General features: G+C 57.3%; 1 long non-coding RNA gene across 1 annotated transcript; it reads left to right on the forward strand.

Annotated features, from left to right (window-relative positions):
• Window positions 1–9,154: 9,154 nt before the first annotated feature.
• Window positions 9,155–11,819, forward strand: LOC137479885 (uncharacterized). Its single transcript, XR_011002576.1, has 2 exons — window positions 9,155–9,288; window positions 10,296–11,819. It is a non-coding gene; the product is annotated as an uncharacterized lncRNA (long non-coding RNA).
• Window positions 11,820–12,094: the final 275 nt, after the last annotated feature.

Raw genomic sequence — 12,094 nt, forward strand, 5'->3', positions numbered from 1 at the left:
GGAGTGGGGCAGGGAGAGGCAGGAGTGGGAGATCAGGGCAAGGGATAAAGCCAGGCCTATTTTTATACTGCAAAGTAATTACCAGAGCTTTCCAATCCTTAATCTGCTGAGAGCACCCTGGTGCGATTGGATCCTTCCCCAAGCCTGGCAACAATTCCCCCATCACACATCTCCTGCGTCAAAGCCCCGTAAACTCCCACACTTGGGCTCACACTGGGATACATGTGCTGCAGAGCTGCCAGCTCGTCTGCCCCCCAATTCCAGCAGCCCCTGGCCCTGGAACAGGCATGGGGACCCTGGCTGAGACCCTGGTTTACAGCCGGCAGGATCTCACCACTGAGCCAGTGGAGAAGGATGCAGCCTTGGCCACCTGGCTCAGCTGCTGGCTAGATTTGGGTCCCAGCACTGTGAACACACTAAATCCATATTTTCCCCATCAGCTGCCTCCCAGGAGGCTTTGGTCAAGATTAGTGGCCTACACAGCACCCTCCAGCACCCATCCAGCTTGGCTTCCCACTGGCACAGACAGGATTTGGGGTGCGTCTTTCCCAACGGCGCACGGGGAGGTTCTGGATGGCAGTGCCAAGTCTCGGCTGGCTCCTTTCCTGGCCTCTCCCTGTCCTGTCCCTGTGCCAGGGTGTTGCTGAAGAACCTGTTCCATAGCTCCTGCCATGGAGGAGGAAATGACGGGTGGTGTTTGCGGGAACACTTTTCATCCCGGGGCTGGGGGACTGCTTTGCCTCTGCCTCTGTGCAGCTGGCTCCAGGGTAGAGCGTGGAATCGCGACAGCCCAGGGATGGAGGTGAGGACTTGCCTTCCTTAACCCACCCTGTACCCACCACCTCTCTGACACCTCACCCCAAAGTCTGACTGGGCTGTTCAGCCTTGTTCCATGACCGGGAAAGGGGCTTTTTGTGCTACAATTCTTCCACTGGGGAGTTTTCAACATTCTTGCCAAGTATTTGGGACTAGCCCTCGATCCATCTGTCGGAGTGCACGGCAGCAGGCACTAAGTAAACTTGGAAGTGTACAGGATGCGGTGCCCCCACGAACGCTGGTGTTCTACAGAAGGACCCAGTGCCTGGGACTGCCTGGGTGAGCCGCCTTCAGGGCATCCCCAGGTGACCCCACCAATGTCCCTTCCCCCTGCCTGGCAGGGACCCGGCGCCCTGCCTGCGGCAATGGCCATAAAAGGCCCTGAAATTGAGAAGATGGAGGGGGGGGCAGCGGGCTGCTTCTCCAGCCTGAATGGGATCTTCCCGTCTGCCCACGCAAGTCAGGCTTGCCAGGAAGTGGGAATGGGAGGCTGGATGGAGGAGAGCAGCCCTAGCAGCCTGGAGCGGGTTCAGGAGGCTGGGGCGCACCGTGCTCCCCTCCACCTCCCCCTGCTTCCCTAGGGGGCACGTTGGGACCATGGCCCGGGATGCCGGGGATCTGCATCACCTCCCACGAAGGGCAAAGGGGGATAAAGCTGCCTTTTCATCGACACCTGAGCTGTGGGGCAGTGGGGGCTGGGGGGTGAGGGGCACTCAGCAGGCTCCCCAGCCGGCCCCCCACTGCCTCTCCCCAGACAATGGCCACCCTTTGTTGGGGTTTTATGCGTCCGGCCCCCTTCCCCGTGGCCCAGCTGGTGACATTTTACCACCTCCACATTCCCATGGGGATTCAAAAGGCACAGATGCACCGTGAAACCACAAAGCACAGCCTCCCCCCCTCAACACTCCCCCTCCCCTGTGCCTCAGCATCCCCAGGGTAGCAGAGCCGGGATGCACAGAGGGGATGCTCACACTGGGAACCTTCCTCTGGAGCTATTTCAAGGGTGACCTGCCAGCCCTTGGGAGTTCCCTCCTTCTCCCTACCCTTTCCTTGTCATCAGCTTTCCATTCCTTTGTGACTTTTGAGTCACATCCCTGTCCCAAGAGGGCTTGGCATGCCAGACCCCCACTCATGGGAGATGAAGGGAGGCAGCATGGGCACCATTTCCAGGCTGGTGACACTTGACCTTTTGGAGCTGGAGCCGTGTGGGTGGTACCCACCCCTGCCCTGCAGGCGCTCGGCTGCCAGGGCAATGCCAGGCAGGGCTGGTGGTGGCAAACCCAGCATTGCCCTGGGCTCCTGGGTGTAGCCAGTTTGTGGGTGTAGCCAGGCTGTGAGATATACAGTGGCCTCTGTCTCTTCAAGAGAGGTCCCAGCATGCAGGCGTCCAGCCCCTGCCCCTTCCCTCCTGCTCCCAGACTTCTGGGGGCTTTCCCTCAAGGATCTGGGCAAATAGCCCAGTTCCTCCCAACCAGTCATTGCCTCCGCAGGGACCTTGGGAAAACAGCCTGTAAACAGGCAGATGGAGAGCGTGAGTCACGGTGACCGAGAGGGAAATAAATGCAGGAGGGGAATTTGCAGCATGCATTGGGTCATGGGGATAAATCCAGCCTCTCCCAGGGATGGTGAGTAGCTGGCACGTAGGTGCTCTCCTGTGGAGCCAGCTGTCCCAGGAAAAAGTGTTTATCCCACTGACGGGAATGTGTGCAGACAAACTGCAAAACAGATCCAGTCCTCTTCCCCCACCAAAAGCATCCCCTGATCCTTGCCACTTTCATCCCAAGGGATGAGCAGTCGCTGCCCTGGAGGCAGCAGCATTTCAGCACACAGCACCCTGCCCGTAGAGCCATGCAGATCATTTCCCCGCTGAAAGTCACCCTGCCGTGGTTATTTTTGGCTGCCAGCGGGGCCGGAGGATCTGGCTCTCTCCCAGCTGCTGCAGCGTGTCCCGTTTGGAATTGCGTCTTGCGTGGTGGGTAGCGCTTGGGTGAGCAGGCTGCCTCCAGCATCCCGCTCCCTGCTGCCAAGTACCTGCAGCTCCCTCGCCCTGCGCAAAGCAAGAGTGCAATCTAGTGGCTAATCCCACTGGGGACACCGGTGACGCTGGGGATTAACTTCTGCAAAAGCCTCCGGTGACACCGGGTGCCTTTCTGAGCGTCACTTTACCATCCCAGCTCGGGGACTGGTAGCTCAGGGTGGTGAAAGGTTTTTCGAGGGTCCAAAAACGCTGGCATTTTCCCTGGCCTCACTTGAGGCTGCAGGGACATCCAGGGCGGGGAGCCACGGCAGAGTGTGTGCAGGGCCTGAGTGTGTTTGCCGAGGTGAGAGGTGCCCTGAGTGGCTGGGGGGGAAGGATGCAGCTCCCGGGGATGAAGGGTGCACTGGGTTTGCCTGGGGGCAGGAAGCAGCTCACTCCAGGTGCTTGGCCCAGGACGTGCGCTCACCGGCTCCACCCCGGGAGCACCCAGCCCAAAGCTTTCCGTGCTTCTCCATCAGGAGCCGCTATTGCCGTGCCCCCAACAGTGCATCAGCTCCGTCCCCTGCCCAGCATGGGGGGAGGGGGGGGACCCGAGGCGGGGCTGGTGTTCCCGGGCGGGATTGCGGTGCTGCTGAGCGATGCTGAGAGTTTTGGGGGCGAGGGGTGTACGTTACATCTTTTTGCCCCCCGAGACCCCCGCGAGGTCCGGCTGGGGCTCATTTCCCGCTCTGCTCCCCCCCACGCCGTTGGCTGCACTGGGGGTGACGTCCCTAAGATATGCTGATTTATTCGCATTAACCCTTTTCCCGCGGGGCTTGGGGGATCTCGGGGAGGCTGTGGCAGTGGGGCGGGGGGACCCCTTCGCTGCCCCGGCCCCTCCGGCCCGGGATCCCCCCACGAACGGCCCCTGCCTCCCTCCCTGCCCCGCGGGTTGCCGTGGGAACCGCACCGGGTTTCTGATGTCACCGGGGCGGTTGCTACGCGACCGGTCCGCTCGCCCATCCCCGTGTGAGGTCACTGTCGCTATGGCGACGGCGGGGGGGATGCGGGGCCTCTCCCGGGGCCGGGGGGCGGTCCCGGGGCCGGAGCCGCGGAGCTCCCCCCACGTACCCCCGGGCGAGAGGCGGGCACGAAGGCGGCGAGGGTGGTGTCCTCCCAGGGGAACGGCAAAAGCTTCGCATTAAAAGAGTGAAAGAAGTAAAATAAAGCTTTGGTGGTTTTTTTTTTGTTTGTTTTTTTTTTTTTTTTTTTTTTTTTTTTTTTTTTTTTTTTTGGCTTGTCCGAAGATATTATTTTTAGAAATCCTGGCGGAAAAAGCTGCCTGTGTCGGGAACGTCCTCTCATTCCACGGGAAACGCGCTTCCCCGTAGAAACGGGCAGGCTGGACTCCGTGGGGAGCGGGCATGGGAGGCAGGGGGGATTGGGGGCTGCTCAGCCACGTCCCGGTGCTGCAGCCCATTTTCTGCTTTGGTCCCAGAGCAGCGACTTGGAGACCGTGGGTTTTACATCTCCCCAGCTTGCATTCCTGCTGGAGGCGATTTATTCCTAAGCCCTGACATCTGCTCCATGGAAGTTGATGGAGCTGCTCCTTCCGAGGCACAAATCCCTTCTCCTGTCCTGCCACTGGCTCTGGGACCCCGGCCAGGCTAGGCACCATCACAGCCAGTGGCTTTGGTCATGGTCCTGTGGGCATGTCCACTCACTGCCCCTTTTCCCTGGGGACCTGCCCCATCCCTCCCTGCCACCCCCAAGGCTGCTGCCCACTCCGGTGATCCTGCTGGCCATGAAGCCACGGGGATTAGCAGCTTCCTCTGGACGGGGATTTAGCCAAAGCTTCTCAGAGCCACACGGGGCAGGCAGCAGCCGACTTGGTTGTAGAGAGGGAGATGGGGAAAGCCAGGACATGTGGCCTGAGCCCTCCTAAGGATGCTGAAAAGGAAAGGGGCTTTCCCGGGGTTAATAGCTCAGCATCTCATGGTGGAACCCTGGGTTTGGCCAAACCATGTGTCCTGCAGTGTCTTCCCTCGCCCCTGTGAGCCCTCAGGCTCTGTGTTATTTCCAAAGCTTTGTGGAGACCTTTGAGCCAAAAGTCCATCCCGTGCAGGCAGGCTGGAGAGGACAGAGGGACGGGAAGGGGCAGACACTGCTCACATGTTGCTTGCCAGCCAAAATGTAGGGCAAGAGCTGGCAGATGGAGGCGGGCAGACAGAGCAGCGTGAGGCTGCACTGAGACGCTCTTTGCTGTGACGGGATCTTGGCTCACTGCTGGTTCAACAGCTGTTGAGCTTCCCAGGGCTGGGGGGCTGTGGGACTCCGGAGGGACAGAGGACATGGGGATGGGGACCTCGGGTGACTCCCCAGGGAAAGGAGCAGCTGGGGAAAGAGCAGGCAAAGGCTTTCTGCTGAAGTTGTGGAGATGAGGGGTCTGGCTGGAGCTGTGGCTGGGGGATGGAGCATGGGGGAGGGCGCTCACAGCCCCATCTGGGACACATTCCTGTCCTGCCGATGGCACGGGGACCACCGTGTGCACTCCTGCTCTGTTGGACCTCCTGGACCACTGCAGAGACCACAAGGAAAACTCCACACCAAGCTGTGTAAAACTTTGCAGCAGGTGAAGCTGAGAGCGGTGGAAAGCCCCCACCCACCCTGCCACAGCACATGGACAAAGCGGGAGCTCCCTCTGAGGGACCCTGGGCCAACTCTGGGCTCTTCAAAGTCCCCTCTGGTGGCCTTATCCTCTGCTAATAGGATCCTCTGGTACCTTATGGGGAGGCTCAGGGGAAAATCTGGCAGCAAGGAAGGGATAGGAAGGATATCCTGTTTCCCTAGGGAAGAGGTCATCTGGTAAAGTAGCCAAAGGAATCCTGTCCTGCAGCAGCCAGACCAGAGCAAAGGGCTGCCCTGGGGATTGAGGAGAGCCTGACTGCCCTCTGGGAGGTTTGGGGTTAGTCCTGCTGGCACTGAGCCTGTGCAGGACCTACTGGGACCCTCAAAGAACCTGTGGTTCAACCCAGGTATCTGCAGGGTCACCATTATCGCAGTCCTTACGCTCCCAAGCCCTCTGTGGTGGCTCCAGTCCTCACCCAGACTATTATGGGACAGCACAGGATGGTTAAAGCCCTCATCTGCCAGACCCCAGACAAGGAATCCTGGTCCCCGCTGAGCAGCCCCCAGATGCCCTGTCAGCTGCTGGGGGACAAGGTAGGACCCTCAAGCTCCAGCTCCCCTGCACCCACCTCTTCCACCCTGGAAGAGGTGGCTCCCTTCCAGGAGGGGCTCCCTCTTTCCCAGGGGAAGGGGCTGTGGTTTGTCCGGAGGGTAGAGAGGCGGGAAGCTCTGTCCCTGGCAGAGAATCCCTGCCAGGCAGAGCAGCTCTGTGCACACCTGAGCCAGGTGAGGCTTTTAGAGAGGAGGCAGAAGATGAAACTGGGGAATGAAGCAGAGAAACAAGGATCAAGCTTTGGACACCTCTCCCCTGTTTTACACCTGGAGCAAAAGCAGGAACATCCAAAGCTGGAGGGATGCTGAGAGGAGCTGCTGGCAGGGAGCTGCTGCACAGCTCTTACCCTCGAGCGGGGCACATCCAAAAAAGCCATCATTGCTCCTTGATGTAGGATCACACGGATCTAAGGCTCGGGGACAGGGTCCTGCCATGCCACCACGGCTGGGGACACTGCTCCGGGTCTGGTGCCATCGTGTGGACACTTGCACGAACCCCTTGTTCCCTTCCCTGGTGGAGAGACCAAGCTTGGCAGCACTGCTTCCCCAGGCTGTACCGAACACCAAAGGGGTTTTTGTGCCACTCCCACCACCCCAAGTCTCCCAAAATCTTGCCCACTGTCTGGATCTCCCACTCAGCCGTCAGTGCTGTGCCTTCCCTCTCCAGCCACTCCCACCACCCCAAGTCTCCCAAAATCTTGCCCACTGTCTGGATCTCCCACTCAGCCGTCAGTGCTGTGCCTTCCCTCTCCAACCCATCAACCCCATTGCTGTACCCCACCTGCTCTGGCCACCCCCAAATTGTGACTACATTGAGGGGCCAAGTACCTGCTGATCTGGGGAGGAATCCCCCAAACCCCCCGGGCAAGGGAAGGGGGGGAAATGAATGACCACAAGTGGCCAGACATGGAAAGAAATTATGGGACCAGGGGGAACCTGCTCTGCTCCCCAAGTCTTAAGAGAGGCTCTCTGCCACGTGTAAACTTTCTCTCCAGATTTTACATCCTTTCTTCCCCCATTAACACTCCTTCTTGCCCATTCTCCAGGAAATCCCGCACACCTCTCCATGGACAAACCCAGATGTGCTCCAGGCCCCCCTTTTCCCCGGGGGTCACCATGGCAGCACATCCCCAGGGTGCCCCATCACCGCGCCCAGCCTTGGGGGTCCCGGGGGGCCGCACTGAGCGGCCACAGCGCGACCCCCACCGCTCCAGCCCAGCACGGGGCCGCGGGGAATGCCTGCCCTGCCCGGGAGCCCCATCCCGGCGGGGCCTGGGGTGGCCCGCGGCGGCGCCGGGGCTGCCGGGCCCGCCGGAGCTGCCGCGTTCCCAGCAGAGGGAGCCCAGAGGACGCGGATGGTGGGCGCGGCCGCCCGGCCACCCACGGCCCGCGGAGGAGAGCGGGGACTGCCGCCCCTCCGAGCGGTTTGCAAATGCCCCCAAACCTCCTTCCAGCCGCACACAGCCCGGGCAGAAATCCCGCGTGGGTGTCCCTCCGTGAGCCGTCCCTTTCCCGGCGGGCTGCACCCCCTGCCAGAGCTCCCCTCCAGCCCTGGCGCCTCTGCAGCGAATTTGAGACCAGACACATCGGAAAACAGCGGCTGTGGCAGCGAAGAGGGTGTTCCCAGACCTCGGGGCAGCCCCGAATGATCGCTCTGACAAGTGGATTTCCCCCAGTTCAAGCCACCACCCCACACCAAGTCCAAACTCAGACCACAATGAAGCATCTCTGTTCTGATCACTTTATGGTGGATATAGTTAGCCTAAATTAATGCAGAGGCAAAGCACCAGAAAGGGAGGGTTTGAAATGAGGCTCCTGGTGCTTTTGGAAAGTCGGTTCGTGGCATCGCACCAGAAGATTTCCCATTCACACCTCGTCGTTCCACAGGTTTGGGTACTGTTGAACACATTGTTGGTGGGAAAAGGGAGCAGGATGGAAATTACCTGCCACATGGGGATGGGAGATGGGTGGAGGGAGAGTCAGAGAAGAAACATCGCAGGCAATGCTTCATGATGTCAGAGGAAAGTCCCTCCCATTTGCCCAGCATTTGCTCGTTTATTTAAAGCCCATTATTAGCGGCAGCCATGTGGAAGGGGATTTGAATCAGTCCTGAGTGAATTAGGTGCCACATTTTGACTATGTGTCTAATCTACCGAAGTCTTCTCCAGATCCTGCTTTCCACTGAAAACTGCTGCTTTCTTCATCAGCCAGGAGGTCTGGGGGCCCCAGCCCTTCCCCTGCATGCGGGAGATTTGGGCACACGAGAGGCTGGGGCTGAAAGCAGGAGGCTGCCACAGTGTCAACGAGACGTGGAGAGGCTGTGGGCCAGGGAAAATCATGGAATAAATGGGATCTGGGCCAAACCCAGGCAGACAGTGCCAGGCTGCTACTCAGAACTGCTGCCAGAGCAGTCTGGCACAGACAAGGAGAGGAAATCCCAGCCAGACCTGGAATTTAATCCTGACTTCCTGGTGAAGTGTCTGAAAATGTTCAGCTCTTGGGGACTTTGAGGCACAGAAGCAACCAGAGGCCAAGACACTTGTGGGAGGCTGTCGAGCCTGGCTGGGAAACCCCAACATGGCCATCATGAGGAAAACACTTCTACGGGTTGAGTTTGTGCCCCAGACTCTTCACGGCAGCCCAGAGATGCTGGAAGCAGGGTGTGCATGTCCCAAGCCTTGTGGTGAGACAGCTGAGTTGAGCAAAGTTGCCTGTCCATCTGGGAAACACCTCAAGGAGGGAAGAGAGGAGAAAACAGGAATTTCCTTAGAACTGCTGTGGCAGGCAGGAACACAAAGGGAAATTGAGGCATAGGAGACTGGACTGGTGGGATGGGGTGGGACAGGGCAATTGAGATGTTTGGATGCAGAGCTGTCCCCAGCCCTCTCCAACCCTCTCCTCTAGAGCTGCTGGTGAGGGTGGCACTAGGTGGCTGGCAAGTGTAGGGTTAACCCAGCCCATCCCTTCCCAGGTGCTGCCCAGGTGCGGTGGTGCCAGGACTATAAAAGGGCTGGGGGAAGCCTGCAGAAGGGCTAATGGGGCAGAAGGGAGAGGCTGTTGGCTCCAGGCTTGAAAGGTGGAGGCAGCAGAGCTGTGCTGCCATGCCAGAGCCTGCTCCCTGCCTTGACAGCTGTTGCACTGGGACTTTTCCTCTCGTAGGACCATGCCAGCCTGATGGCTTTCACCCACTCACCACCACTGGAGAGAGGAACTGGACTGGCTGGACCTGTTGTGCTTGTGAGATGTGGGTTTGGGATTATCCTTAGTGGGTGCAGGTGGGATGTTTAATTATTCCTTCCAGTTTCCTTCAGAGTGTGAAAATCAGGCTGTCTCTCTCCCCTTAGTCCCTCCACTTGGAGAAAAATGTCATCCCTTATTGTCTTCCATCCCCTAGTCTCAGTTAAGGACAGGATGACTCTGGCATCTTGCTGTGGTCCCCTGGGGTGGGTGTCATTTGGACCTGCCACCCTGCATCTGTTTAACCTGTCAGTGCCTGTGTCCCCATCTCCGCTTCGCTCCACCACTGCACCACTGTGCATGTTGCCCCATAACCAGGCTGATGTGACTTCACCCTGAGGCTTCTCATTCAGCCCATCCTGTGCCACCCTGAGTGACCTCTGCTTGCTGCTGGAGGGGGTGAGGGGATGCTGGCAGCCCTGAGAGGTGCAGGTGAGCCCTCTGGAAAGCCCACACCATGGCACTTCTCACATTTCTGCTTCTTGCTCATCCTGGTGTCATAGATCTGACCCATCCCAGACCAAAATCAGACTCCTGGATGCTTCAGTCTCCCTGGCCTCTGCAATGGTCCCTTCTCCCTGAACCAAAGGGATGGGCAGGCAGGTTACCCAGAGAGCTGGGAGCTCACTGTGGAGCTCTCCTCATACCCAGCTCCAATTTGCTGGCACCAAAACACTACAAGTTTCTGAAGGGGCTGAATCCATTGGAGCCTGAGCATGCCCTGTTCTCTGGCACAGCAGCTCTGCTGGCACCTGTCTCACAATTTAGGTGCCATTTGCTGCCTGTGCTTGGAGATGAACCTTGCCACCAATTTGCTAGATTTCTTCTCTCTGTGTGCAGAGTATTTCAGGTTGTTTATTCACATTTGTGGCATGTTTTCTTCCTCCTGGGGCTCAGGAAACATTCATTTATGCTGAACTTTCCACATTACTATCTCTGAGAGCTCATTATGTTCTTTGAGCTTTAATTCTCTCTATATGTAGCATAAACTTTCTGATGGAAAAAATGAACATCTGCATGTGTCCCACTTTTTTTTTTTTTTAAGGTGAATTTATTTTGGAATTAAAACAAGAGTGGAAAAGTATAGCCCTGAAGTTTATTGGTACCTGGCAACTGAGGCTGAGAGTAAAATCCTGTCACAGGACACGGAGCAGAGTGTGGTATTCTTGCATAGGGAGGGTGCACCCAAGCCCTTTTTTCTTCCAGTGTAGCAGCAAAAGGTCCAACAACCAACCAGTGTAAGATGCCCCCACCCTCCCCAGCTGCCACCTGATGCACTGCAAAGAACAAAGCAATAAGGAAAATTGTGGTGTCATTAATGTGATGATTAAATTGGCATCTGGAGGTGTCAGCATGAAGAACAAGGCTCTCAAATCCTCATGCCTGCCACCCTCATGGTCCTGTCCCATGCCAGACCTGGGAGATGCTCTTTTGCAAATGAATTCATGTGAAAGTACTGCAGGTCCTGTGATGAGTTTCCCTCTCTATCCTGCATCTCTGTTTGCTGCCATGCTTGTGTTTCATTGGGATGTTGTTGTGGCTGATTGGGGTTTCTTTATGACTGGAGGTTTTGATCTTGACTTGCAGAGTGAGTCACTCCATGGCAAATGGGATCCATCCCAGAGATGTCATTTCCTCACCCGGTGTGCTTTGCAAATGAGGTTTTGTAGAGCCTGAGCAGCTGTTTTTCCTTCCAGCTGAAAGCCTCTTCCCAGGAACATTTAAAGACATGAACTGGGTGCTGAGAGCTGTGCATAGGCAGGGAATTAGTATCTACCATGGCCCAGTGGGAGATGTAACAAGTCCTGGCAATCAATCCTGGGAGGCCTGGAGGCCACCATAAATCAACCTGTGAGTGCCAAGTGGCTCTGAAACAAGGGGAGGGGAGAGAGGCTATCCCTGTGCTGTGCCATGTAGTTATATAGATTTGATAACTCAAAAAGGAGGAGACTTGAAAAGTAACAAATAAAGCCATGAAGTGACTTCTTGGTGCCTGGTAAAATGCCCTAGACCCAGGTTCCATTTAAATGTATTTTGGAGATGGACTTGCTGTAGATGAGGTGGTCCCAAGCTCATTATGTATTGGCCAGGATGTTTTCAGCTGGCAAAATGCTGCTTTGGGTGTCCCCTGGCTTGGCTCTGCTGCTGAGGAAAGGCAGGGCAGCTTTGGCCAGGTGCCCAGTCCCTCCTGCCCACCGAGTGTGCCACAGCTTTGTCATGGAGCAGATCTCAGCCAGCATGAGGGATTTCCATCACAGCTTGCTTGCTGCTTCTGGGGCTGGCAGAGCCCTGTGCTGAAGCCCTGGGACCTGCCATGGGCTACCTCTCATCCTCCCCAAGCCTGGCTTTTTCAGGTTAAGGGAAATGTGGTAGCTCTGCCTGTAGTGCAGGACCAAGGCCCAGAAGACATCCCCTTCTTCTTGCAGCTGCATCTGTCACCTCCAGGTACAAAATGCCACCTCCATCACTGCTTGCAATCCCAGTATTGGCTCTGCCACCTCTGATGACCCTGCATGGTGCCACGGAGCAGCATCAAACAGGAGCCAAAAGAGGTGGGGAGGGAGAGACAGGAACACAATTAGCAAAGCCCTGGCCAGCAGACACATCCGCAGCTTGGGGTGGAATAATCTGATACCGATACAAATACACCCTCTTTTGATCTTGGGTGATTCATTCTGACCTCAGTAAAAAAACATGGTCCCCAGCCTCGTGCAGAATGGAGGGCACAGGGCTGGAACTGTGCAGATCCTTGTCAGGATGCCTTGGCCTGCAGTCAGCCCTCATCCAATTCCATCACTGCCCAGGGGGCACGGCCAAGGCAGCGCCCCTGGCTAACTCAGCCTA

This window comes from Anomalospiza imberbis, chromosome 10 (genome assembly GCF_031753505.1).
Source record: "Anomalospiza imberbis isolate Cuckoo-Finch-1a 21T00152 chromosome 10, ASM3175350v1, whole genome shotgun sequence".
NCBI lineage: Eukaryota > Metazoa > Chordata > Aves > Passeriformes > Viduidae > Anomalospiza > Anomalospiza imberbis.